This window comes from Equus asinus, chromosome 20 (assembly GCF_041296235.1).
Source record: "Equus asinus isolate D_3611 breed Donkey chromosome 20, EquAss-T2T_v2, whole genome shotgun sequence".
In the NCBI taxonomy this organism is placed as follows: domain Eukaryota; kingdom Metazoa; phylum Chordata; class Mammalia; order Perissodactyla; family Equidae; genus Equus; species Equus asinus.
In genome coordinates, this window is record NC_091809.1 from 16,115,431 (window position 1) to 16,127,358 (window position 11,928).

Sequence of the window (11,928 nt, forward strand, 5' to 3'; positions counted from 1 at the left end):
GAACAGTAACAGATGGTTATATTCATAAGCTTAAATAAGAATAAAATTTCCTCCTAGTTCTTAAATATATATACATATGCCCTCAAAATACTGCACGTATCATCGAACCTTCTTATAGGAAGAAACTGAAGTTAAAAGATTTCTTGGTATCTTAAAGTAAAAATAAATGATAAAACGAACTGCACTAAAGACAAATTCTGAAAAAAAAAATCCACTAAATCAAGTACACAGTTGGACTCTCTATTTCCTTGAAAAGCAACGACAGCACTTAGCCCAGGCCTGATACACAGAAAGGGTCATGCAGTCAATCGCAGGGGGCAAGCTTTCCTTTTACAGTTCAAATGCAGGGAACCAGGCTTTCTCTGGCACTAGCAGGTCAGCCAGGAAATAGATTGTTCCAGCCATTCCTTCAAAGAGGGAGAAGGGGTTGTCCGGTGTTCCGCACCCATGTTCTCCGTAATCCAAGCATCACTCAGCGAACTTGCAGGCCCTGTACAGGTACTTCCTGGCCTGTGTGAGGTTGAACAGCGCCAGGAAGGTGTCGGCGTTGCCCGCAGCGCCGTGGCACAGACTGTAGCCCTTCTTCAGCAGCCGGTACTGCCAGGTCAGGTCAGCGCTCTGCCGGGCGTCGCTGAGATAGCGCTCCTCTCTGAACACCTTATAGGCCTGGATGAGCATGTAGATTACCCCAGGGGCACCGTGGCACCAGTGGACTAGCAGATCTCGAGTATCGTCCACACGTGGAGGGCAATGACCAGAAGGGAATTTCAGCTGGCAGACATAGTCTACACTGGGCTTGACCAAACTATGTAACTTCGCATGGCTCACCTGAAGGCTGGGCTGCATCAGGAAGTAGTAAATTCCTGCCAGGCCGTGAGCAGCCCCCACGTAATATTCTTGGTACCATTCATACACCAGTGGAGTCTTTGCTGTTAAATTCCTCTTTCTAGCTAGGTTTTCTCCAGAGGTTAAGACTGTTTCACAAATCTACTGAATGTGGCTTTGAGGAATCTTTTCCACTCCAAAGTGCTTACTCACAAAGAGAGGAGCATGGATGTAGCCCATTGGTCCAGTGGTGGGGTCTGAAGCAAATGTCTTTTTTATTTAATTTGTTTATTTATTTATTATTGTGATAACATTGGGTATAACCTTATATAAATTTCGAGTGTATATTGTTATGTATTTTGATTTCTGTGTGGACTGCATCATATTCGCCACCCAAAGATTAATGACAGTCCATCACCACACACATGTGCCCAATTACTCTTTTCCGCTCCTCCCTTTCCCTTCCCCTCTGCTAACCACTAATCCAATCTCTGATTCTACGTTTGTTTGTCATTGTTTTTATCTTCTACTTATGAGTGACGTCATGCGGTATTTGACTTTCTCCCTCTGACTGATTTTACTTAGCCTAGTACCTTCAAAGTCCATCCATGTTGTCACAAATGGCTGGATTTTCATCATTTCTTACAGCTGAGTAGTATTCCATCGTGTATAAATAACCACATCTTCTTTATCCATTCATCTCTTGATGGGCAGCTAGGTTGCTTCCAAGTCTTGGCTGTTGTGAATGATGCTGCAATGAACATAAGGATACATGGATCTTTCTGCATTTGCGTTTTCATGTTCTTTGGATAAATACCCAGAAGTGGAATAGCTGGATCATATGGTAATTCTATTCTTAATTTTATGAGGAATCTCCATATTGTTTTCCATAGTGGCTGCACCAGTTTGCACTCCTACCAGCAGTGTATGAGGGTTCTCTTCTCTCCACATCTTCTTCAATACTTATTGTTTCCTGTCTTGTTAATTATAACCATTCTGACAGGAGTGAGGTGATATCTCATTGTATTTTTTTTTTCTAGGAAGATTAGCCCTGAGCTAACATCTGCTGCCAATTCTCCTATTTTGGCTGAGGAAGACTGGCCCTGAGCTAACATCTGTGCCCATCTTCCTCTACTTTATATGTGGGACAGCTGCCACAGCACAACCTGCCAAGTGTTGCATATGCATCTGGCATTTGAACTGGTGAACCCCAGGCCACTGAAGCAGAACGGGCTGACCTAAACCGCTGCGCTGCCTGGCTGGCCCCTCACTGTAGTTTTAATTTGCATTTCCCTGGTAGTTAATGATGTTGAGCATCTTTTCATGTGCCTGTTGGCCATCTGTATATCTTCTTTGGAGAAATGTCTGTTCAGATCGTTTGCCCATTTTTAATTGGGCTGTTAGTTTTTTTTTTTTTGTTATTGAAATATGTGAGTTCTTTGTATATTTTGGATATTAACCCCTTATCAGATATATGGTTTGCAAATATTGTCTCCCAGTTGTTAGGTTGTCTTTTTGTCTTGTTGGTGGTTTCCTTTGCTGTGCAGAAGTTTTTTAGTTTGATGTAGTCCCACTGGTTTGTTTTTCCTATCATTTCCCTTGACTGGTCAGACATGGTACTTGAAAATATGCTGCTAAGACCAATCTTGAAGAGTGTACTACCTACGTTTTCTTCTAGAAGTTTAGTGGCTTCAGGTCTTACATTCAAGTCTTTAATCCATTTTGAGTTAATTTTTGTGTATAGTGAAAGATAATGGTCTAATTTCATTCTTTTGCATGTGGCTGTCCAGTTTGCCCAACACCATTTATTGAAGAGACTCTCCTTTCTCCATTGTATGCTCTTGGCTCCCTTGTCAAATATTAGCTGCCCATAAATGTGTGGGTTTATTTCTGGGCTCTCGATTCTCTTCCATTGATCTTTGTGTCTGTTTTTGTGCCAGTACCATGCTGTTTTGGTTACTATGGCTTTGTAGTATATTTTGAAATCAGGGAGTGTGATACCCCCAGCTTTGTTCTTTTTTCTCAGAATTCCTTTGGCCATTCGGGGTCTTTTGTTGTTCCATATAAATTTTAGGATTCTTTGTTCTATTTCTGTGAAAAGTGCTGTTGGAACTTTGATAGGGATTGCATTGAATCGGTGGATTGCTTTAGGAAGTATGGACATTTTAACTATGCTGATTCTTCCAGTCCAAGAGCATGGAATATCTTTCCATTTCTTTATATCTTCAATTTCTTTCAACAATGTTTTACAGTTTTCAGTGTACAGATCTTTCACCTCTTTGGTTAAGTTTATTCCTAGGTGTTTTATTCTTTTTGTTGCAATTGTAAATGGGATTGTATTCTTAATTTCTCTTTCTGCTACTTTGTTGTTAGTGTATAAAAACACAACTGATATTTGTATGTTGATTTTATATACTGCAACTTGACTGTATTTCTTTATTATTTTTAAGAGTTTTTTAGTAGATTCTTTAGAGTTTTCTACATCTAATATAAAATCATGTGGTCTGCAAATAGTGACAGTTTCACTTCTTCTTTTCCAATATGGATCCCTTTTATTTCTTTTTCTTGCCTGATTGCTCTGGCTGGGACTTCCAATACTATGTTAAATAAGAGTGGTGACAGTGGGCATCCTTGTGTGGTTCCTGTTCTTAGAGGGATGACTTTCAGTTTTTCTCCATTCAGAATATTAGATGTGGGTTTGTCATATATGGGCTTTATTATGTTGAGGTACTTTCCTTCTATACTAATTTTGTTCACAATTTTTATCATAAGTGGATGCTGTATCATGTCAAATGCTTTCTCTGCATCTATTGAGATGATCGTGCGATTTTATTCTTCATTTTGTTAATGTGATGTATCACGTTGATTGATTTGCACATGTTGAACCATCCCTGCATCCCTGATGTGAATCCCACTTGATCACAGTGTATGAACTTTTTAAATATATTGTTGTATTTGATTTGCTTGTATTTTGTTGAGGATTTTTGCATCAATGTTCATCAGTGATATTGGCCTGTAATTTTCTTTCTTTGTGTTGTCCTTGTCTGGTTTTGGTATTAGGATAATGTTGGCTTCACAGAATGAGTTAGGAAGATTCCCCTCCTCTTCAATTTTTTGGAAGAGTTTGAGAAGAATAGGCATTAAATCTTTGAATGTTTGGTAGAATTCACCAGAGAAGCCATCTGGTCCTGGACTTTTACTTTTTGGGAGTTTTTTTCTTTTTAAGGAAGATTAGCTCCGAGCTAACAGCTGCTGCCAATCCTCCTCTTTTTGCTGAGGAAGATTGGCCCTGAGCTAACATCTGTGCCCATCTTCCTCTATTTTGTATGTGGGACACCTTCCACAGCACAGCTTGATAAGCGGTGCAAAGGTCTGCACCCGGGATCTGAACCAGTGAACCCCAGGCTGACGAAGCCAAATGGGAGAACTTAACTGCTGTGCCACCAGGCTGGCCCCTATTTTTTGGGAGATTTTTGATTACTGTTTAGATCTCCTTACTGGTGATTGGCCTATTGAAATTCTCTATTTCTTCTTGATTCTGTTGGAAGCTTATATGTTTCTAAGAATTTATCCATTTCTTCTGGATTATCCAATTTGTTGGCATATGGTTTTTCATAGTATTCACTTATAATCTTTTGTATTTCTGAGGTGTCCATTGTAATCTCTCCTCTTTCATTTCTGATTTTATTTATTTGAGCGTTCTCTCTTTTTTTCTTGGTGAGTCTAGCTAAAGGTTTGTCAATTTTGTTTATCTTTTCAAAGAACCAGCTCTTGGTTTCAGTGATTTTTTTTCTAATTTTTTTAGTCTCTATTTCTTTTATTTCTGCTCTGATTTTTATTATTTCCTTCCTTCTCCTGATTGGAGGCTTTGTTTGTTCTTCTTTTCCCAGTTCCTTTAGGTGCACTGTCAGATTGTTTATTTGGGATTTTTCTTGTTTGTTGAGTTAGGCCTGAATTGCTGTAAACTTCCCTCCTACAACCTCTCTTGCTGTATCTCATAGGTTTTGGCATGTCATATTTTCATTTTCATTTGTCTCCAGGTATTTTTTGATTTCTGCTTTGATTTCTTCATTGACCCAATCATTGTTCAGGAGCATTTTGTTTAATCTCCACATATTTGTGGCTTTTCTGGTTTTCTTCCTGTAGTTGATTTCCAGTTTTATACCTTTGTGGTCAGAAAAGATGCTTAGTATTACTTCAATCTTCTTAAATTTATTGAGACTTGTTTTATGGCCTAATATGTGATGAATCTTGGAGACTGTTCTATGCACACTTGAAAAGAATGTGTATTCTCTGGTTTTTGGATGGAATGTTCTGTATATATCTACTAAGTCCATCTGGTCTAATGTGTCATTGAAGGCCAATGTTTCCTTATTGATCTTCTGTTTGGATGATCTATCCATTGGTGTAAGTGGAGTGTTAAAGTCCCCTACTATTATTGTGTCACTGTCTATTTCTCCTTTTTTGTCTGTTAATAATTGCTTTGTATATTCAGGTGCTCCTGTGTTGGGTGCATAGACATTTACAAGTGTTATAGTATCTTGTTGGACTGTTCCCTTTATCATTATGTAGTGCTGCTCTTTGTCTTTTGCTACAGTTTTTGTTTTAAAGTCTACTTTGTCTGATATAAGTGTTGCTGCCACAGCTTCCTTTCCTTTGCCATTTGCATGGAGTAACTTTTTCCATCCTTCACTTTCAGTTCATGAGTGTCTTTGGGTCTGAAGTGTGTCTCGTGTGTGCAGCATCTATATGGGTCTTGTTTTTTTATCCAATTGGCCACCCTGTGCCTTTTGATTGGAGCATTTAGTCCATTGACATTTAAAGTAGCTATTGATAAATGTGTACTTATTGCCATTTTATTTCTTTTTTGGGGATGTTTTAGTAGTTCTTCTCTGTTCCTTTCTTCTTCTCTTGCTCTCATCCCTTGTAGTTTGATGGCTTTCTTTAGTATTCTGTTTGGATTCCTTTGTCTTAATTATTCGTGTATTTATTATAGGTTTCTGGTTTGTGATTACCATGAGGTTCATGTATAGTAATCTCCATATATAGTGATCTACATTGAGTTGACCGTCTCTTTAGTTTGACCTCTTTCTGAAAGCTCTGCTTTTTTATTCCTATCTTCCCATACTTTATGTTTTTGATATCCTGTCTAACCTCTTATTTGGTGTGTCTGTATCCATTACCCCTTTATCATTGAAATAGGTAATTTTAGTGCTTTTGTTTTTTGATCTTCATATCCTCTTCATAGTGGTTGATCTGCTACTTTTATTGTATTTTTGCCTTTACCAGTGATTTTATTGCCTTTTTTTTTTTTTTGGTAATTTTCTTATCCATGTTTGTGGTCTTCTCTTTCCCACCTAAATAAATCCCTTTAGCATTTCCTGTAAAACTGGTTTCTTGGTGAGAAACTCCTTTAATTTTTGCTTGTCTGGGAAACTCTTTATCTCTCCTTGCAATCTGGGTGGTAACCTTGCCAGGTACAATAGTCTTGGCTGTAGGTTTTTTCCTTTTGGCATTTTAAATATATTTTGCTGCTCCCTTATAGCCTGCAAGGTTTCACCTGAGAAGTCAGCTCATAGCCTTGTGGGGTTTCCTTTGTCTGTCACTTTTGGCCTTTCTCTTGTGGCTTTTAAGATTCTATCTTTATCTTTAATTATTGACATTTTAATTATAATGTGTCTTGGTGTGGGCCTCTTTGGGTTTATTTTGTTTGGTGCTCTCTGTGCTTCCTGTATTTGGATGTCTGTTTCCTTCCTCAGGTTAGGGAAGCTTTAAGCTATTATTTCTTCAAATAGATTCTCCGCCCCCTTTGTCTTTCTCTTCTCCTTCTGGGACACCTATAATACGAATGTTAGTGCACTTGATGTTGTCCCAGAGTTCCCTTAGACTGTAATGTTCTTTTTTTAATTCTTTTTTCTTTTATCTCTTCAGCTTGGGTGTTTTCCTCTAGTCTTTCATCCAGCTCACTGATCCGTTCTTCTGTATCATCTACTCTGCTATTGAGTCCCTCTAGTGAATTTTTCATTTCCAGTATTGTATTCTTTATTTCTGAATGGTTCTTTTTCATATTTTCCAGTTCTTTGTTGACATTCTTATGGTGTTCATCAAGTCTTCTCCCAAGGTCAATGAGCATCCTTATGACTTTTTGTTTGAACTCCTTGTCAGGTAGATTGCTTATTTCTGTTTCATTTAGTTCTTTTTCTGGGGCTTTGTCCTGTTCCCTTGCTTGGAATGTGTTTCTTTGCCTCTCATTTTGCCTCTTTCTCTGTGCTTATATCTATGTATTAGGTTGGTCAGCCATGTCTCCTGATCTTGGAGAAGTGGCCTTATGTAAGAGATACCTGTTGAGGCCCAGCAGTGTGCTTCCTTTTACTCTCCAGTCCAAATGTTGCAGCAGTGACCCCTGTGTGGGCTACATGTGTCCCTCTGCTGCAGCAGGGTTGCTCTTGCTGCAGGTGCACAGGGAGGTTAGGCTGTCCCCTTGGCTGGCTGGTTGTAATGCTCAGCTGCTGTGGACCCTTCAGTCACTTTCTCAGGTTTGACGAGCCCCAGCACAGATGGCTGCAAGGTCTAAGAGCAGATTCCTGTTGCAATTTTTCTGTCAAGTGAGTAGGCTCCCAGTATGGCTGGTTGGTAGGCACAGGGGCTTACAATTGCTGTAGGCCTCCCTCTTGGAAGGCTGTTGTCAGTTCTCTCAGGATTGCAGCTGAGTGGGGCTTGCCCCAGGTGCAGGAGCACCCAATTATTTCAGGCTTTGGTAGGCAGGGCCAAGCCCAATTTGGCTGTTTGTGAAGCAGTGGTCTTCTTTTGCTCATAAGCCCCAAAGCCCACCGGTCCACACACACTGTCAACACAGTCCTGGCCCATGCAGACGTCCTGGCTCCCTGGAGCATACTCAGTCACCCCACTACAGAGGCTCCCACACACCCCACCAACGCCCCACCCACTCCACTGTTCCTCATGCATGCTCTGCCCTGCAGAAGCAGTGCAAGTTGCCTGCCTGCAGTGGATTCAGGCACCCAGTCTATGCACGTCGAAAAGTTGCCTGAGGGCTTGCTGTTGAGTGGAGCCTTTCCCTAGGGTGGGCTGTCTGCCCTGGCTGAGCCCGATTAAACCAGCATTCCAGTGTGTGTGGCAGACCCAAGGCTAACAGGCCAGGGGAAGAGCTCCAATGGCGTCTGCCAGTGTCTGTGTCCACACGCCTGTACTAGCTCACAGTAATGGCTGTTGCTGAGGTCTCAGTCCCTGAAGAGGTCTCACCTCTCACTGAGATGCACCCAGAGCCTATCAGGTGAGTCTCTTTTCACCAAAGGACTGTGCACCTTTCTTTCTGGTGATTTTAGGTTGCTTTCTGAGAGGGGTGAATTTGTGCATGGGCCCTTTAAGAGCTGACTTTCTTCAGCTTATGTCTAGCAGATTTTTAAGGGTATTCCCCACTGAAGTTAATAGCCAGCAAAGCCAGATATTATGACACTCATCTCGGTTGTGTTGAGTCTGAAGGATGCTTATAGCTGTAATCCTCCCCCGACTCAGGTACCCCACTCCTCCAGGGAAGGCTGCATACCTTATGTTTGCTCCTCGCCAGCTGTGGAGTGCCACTGCTTGCAAAGGTGGCTTTTTTTCTCTCCAGAAGGAATTTCTGCCTCTTCTGCCTCAGTCAGGACTGTCCCTTGTTGCAGGGGTTCTTTTTTTATCCAGTTTTCACTTCTCTCTCAAGGGTAATTGTTCCAAAAATAGTTGTGGCTTGGCTGTGTTCATGGCAGGAGGTGAGCTCAGAGTCCACGTATGCTGCTATCTGGGCCCTAACCCTAAGCAAACTTCTGACAGCATTTGGGAACCATGAGAAACCTAGGCGTGGTGCCCCACCAACCCTCTGAGTTCACTGTCTGTCTCACTGTTTCTGAGAGATGTGGGTAAGTTCCTCTTTCTTTTGAGCTCTACTGTCCCTGTGCTGAGATTCTCATTGAATTGGCTTTCCAGCCCAGGGATCAGTGCATCAGCTTGAGTTGGCAGACAGTTCCATTCAAAGTGTGAGTCCCTAGCCTTTGGTTCAGTCTTCGATTCCCAATTGTTTGTAACCCCTTTCCCAAGTTCCAGTCCACTGTCCCCATTTACTGGGGTTTACTGGTTTAGTCCTTTCTCCAGTTTCAATCCACAGTCCCCATTGACGTGGGTCTGCTGGTTTAGTCCACGCTGGAAATTGTTGGTCGTGCGCACGGCCTTCTATGGGCCAGTCCATAGTAATGTTTCTTTGGTTACTGGTGGTGTGTTAGGGTGCATGTGCTTGTCTTATTTTGTGTACAGAAAGGGTAATTGCTGATGGGAATTTCAGAAGTCAAAAAGCCACAAAAATTGGTGGGCATGAGTTGGACACTTAAAAGCCATTAGAGCCCTCGCCAGCAAACCCAAAGTCTCCCCTGATAGGACCCCACAGCATGTACCCCTTAGGTATTAGTTTGAGAATCCCAAAGACGTAGCTGAAAGAAACGGGATCCTTTATATGGAAAGGGTTGAGTGCGCCACCTGCTGGCACACCTGCTTACTTTATGTTTAAGGACTATGACTCTGGAAGCTGTAGCTATTCACCAGAGTTGCAAAATCTTACCGGAGATGACCTAGAATTACAATGGCCATTATGGAGAATGTTCCAATTAGACAAGGTCATTCGTTTAAGAAGTGCACTTGTGAGCAAGAGATCCCAAGTTGAACCAATGGAATGGGATGTTTACCTTAACCAATATGCAGAAGCTTCTAAAGTGCTTCAAGAGTCTAAAGTGGCTTCACTACAAGACTCATTACAAAAGGTTAACGAAAAATTAAAGACACAAGAGGTACCTAAAACAAAGGACAATAAGACCGACGTGACTCTTACTGCTCCTGTCTATCCTCCTTTACCTGAGCGCTCATATGATGCTAATTCTCTTCTGAACTACCTTTCCACTCTAAAGGGACTATTAGGCAGTTACCTTTGAAGATAAAACCACCCCATTTTGCAAGTGATCCTCCTCAAGTATCTTTCACTCCTTGGTCAAAGGCCAAACTAAGGGCCATCATTAAAGAATTTCCTAAACCTAGGGAGGAGCCCCATAAGTTTTTTGAAGAATTTAGAGTCATTATAGGGGCCTATGACTCTGGGATACTCGATCTTTATCAGCTTGTGCACTTATTGGTAGGACCTGTGGGAATCCAAGAATGGATGCATGAAGGAAAATGGTGCAACGCTGAGGATGATATTTGAGATCCTGCATCTACAACGTGGTCCCCTCATGGACCAGAAAAAACTCACCCCATAACAACAAAGCTGTTAGAAGCCATTCCTAGAGTCTTTGCTGCCCACCTTGATTGGTCTGTTATTCAAACATACAAACAAAAGAAAGATGAATCTGTGGCCAACTTTCAAGTCCCTTTGGAAGCTCTCTTCCTACGTCATTCTGGGTTCAACACAGTAACTAAAGTCGCTCAACCTGCTCTTGCTGCCCTGCTTGTAAATGGATTGCCTTTTGATAATAAGGCACAAAATAGGGTGAGAGGCCACTGGTTTGATTAAACTCATGGCTACAGCTGAACATTTTGAAAGGACTTTAGAGCAAGATGATATACAAAAGACCACTTAGCTATTGGCCTTACAGCACAATAGCTCCAAGGCCAGAGACCTAAACTAATACCTAGGCCTCGCCCCTTGCTCCCTTCTAGGGGTCCATTATCAAAACACTGGCCCAGAAATTGATGCCTCAAATGGAATCAGTTGGAACAGTGGGAAACAAGATTGTCCTCAAAGGTCCTATGCAAATTCAAGGGAGAGCCCCATATGGGCCCCTCCCAGGGTTGACAGGACCCTGAGGGGTTTCCTGGTAAACTGCTACATTATCCCCTTAAGCAGCCACGGGAAACAAAAGTTACTCAAAGCCTGATAAGAAGTTTTTTAGCTCTTCTCCCCTAAGCTAAACATATCCAGAGAGAAAGAAAAACTTTCCAAGATCGATTGATGGGTGTATCCCTCCTTTGATACCATTTGAGTAGCAACCCAGTTCTTTGAGTAATTAAAAACAGCTTTCCTCGTTTTACATCTCTAATCTCTACAGAATCAGAGGTGTGAGTCCAGAAACAATTCAAACAATTCATCAATGCCCTTTAGCAATCCCCAAACCTCCCCTATCTATCTCAAAGGCTTTGTCTCTGTGCCTTTGAGTTGTCAATGTTCTGTCTGCTCTTCTCCAGGAACTTATCTATATCCTCTCTTTGAAATGCAAACTTCAGGGAAGTATTAGTATTAGCTTGTATTCTCTCAAAAGCTTTAAATGCACGTTTGTGGATGCTAACCACCAAGAAAAAGGAATTCGCTAGGACTAGAATGTCAAGAAAGAAATCAAGAAATCTTATCAAAAGGGGGAAAGGTCATTTGAAAATGAAATCAATGAAAATCTCATGGGTCTTTAGCCGTCTGAGCAGGTAACCTTAACTTATCTCATCTGCCAGAAAAACAAGTTAGATTCAACTCATTTTGTAGCTAGCGAGTTTCATATCATTTTGTAGATAATTTCGGTAACCTAAAGTGCAAGCTAAAAGTCTCTGTTTGCATGTGTCTATATGTTTGTGTGTGTCTATATATGTATGTTGTAGATTTATGGTATTTTTTTTACCTCCAGATGGTATTAGCAAAATCAATTTGTAAAAAAGCTCTATTTAACTGGTTTAAAATTAGGTGCATATAAATTAAGTATTCCTAAAATTCTCAGAAATACAACAGAACCCAACCCAAACGAATTTCAGGTTCACACAATCTGGGAAAAGACAAAGTTTTCTCAGACTTTTGGTCTGCTTCTGGTAACAGTTTGTGAAAGTTTCTTTACTTTTTGGGAAATCTGCCTAGAGAGCAAAGATTTTGTGTATTACCACAATAAATTACTGTGCTTCATGTCATCTTTTTTTTTTCTTGAGGAAGATTAGCCCTGAGCTAACTACTGCCAATCCTCCTCTTTTTGCTGAGGAAGACTGGCCCTGAGCCAACATCCGTGCCCATCTTCCTCTACTTTATATGTGGGACGCCTGCCATAGCATGGTGTGCCAGGCAGTGCCATGTCCACACCTGGGATCCGAACCAGC

General features: G+C 41.3%; 1 pseudogene; it reads right to left on the reverse strand.

Moving 5' to 3' along the window:
• Window positions 1–219: 219 nt before the first annotated feature.
• On the reverse strand, window positions 220–1,065 carry LOC106832785 (glutathione S-transferase LANCL1 pseudogene; annotated as a pseudogene).
• Window positions 1,066–11,928: the final 10,863 nt, after the last annotated feature.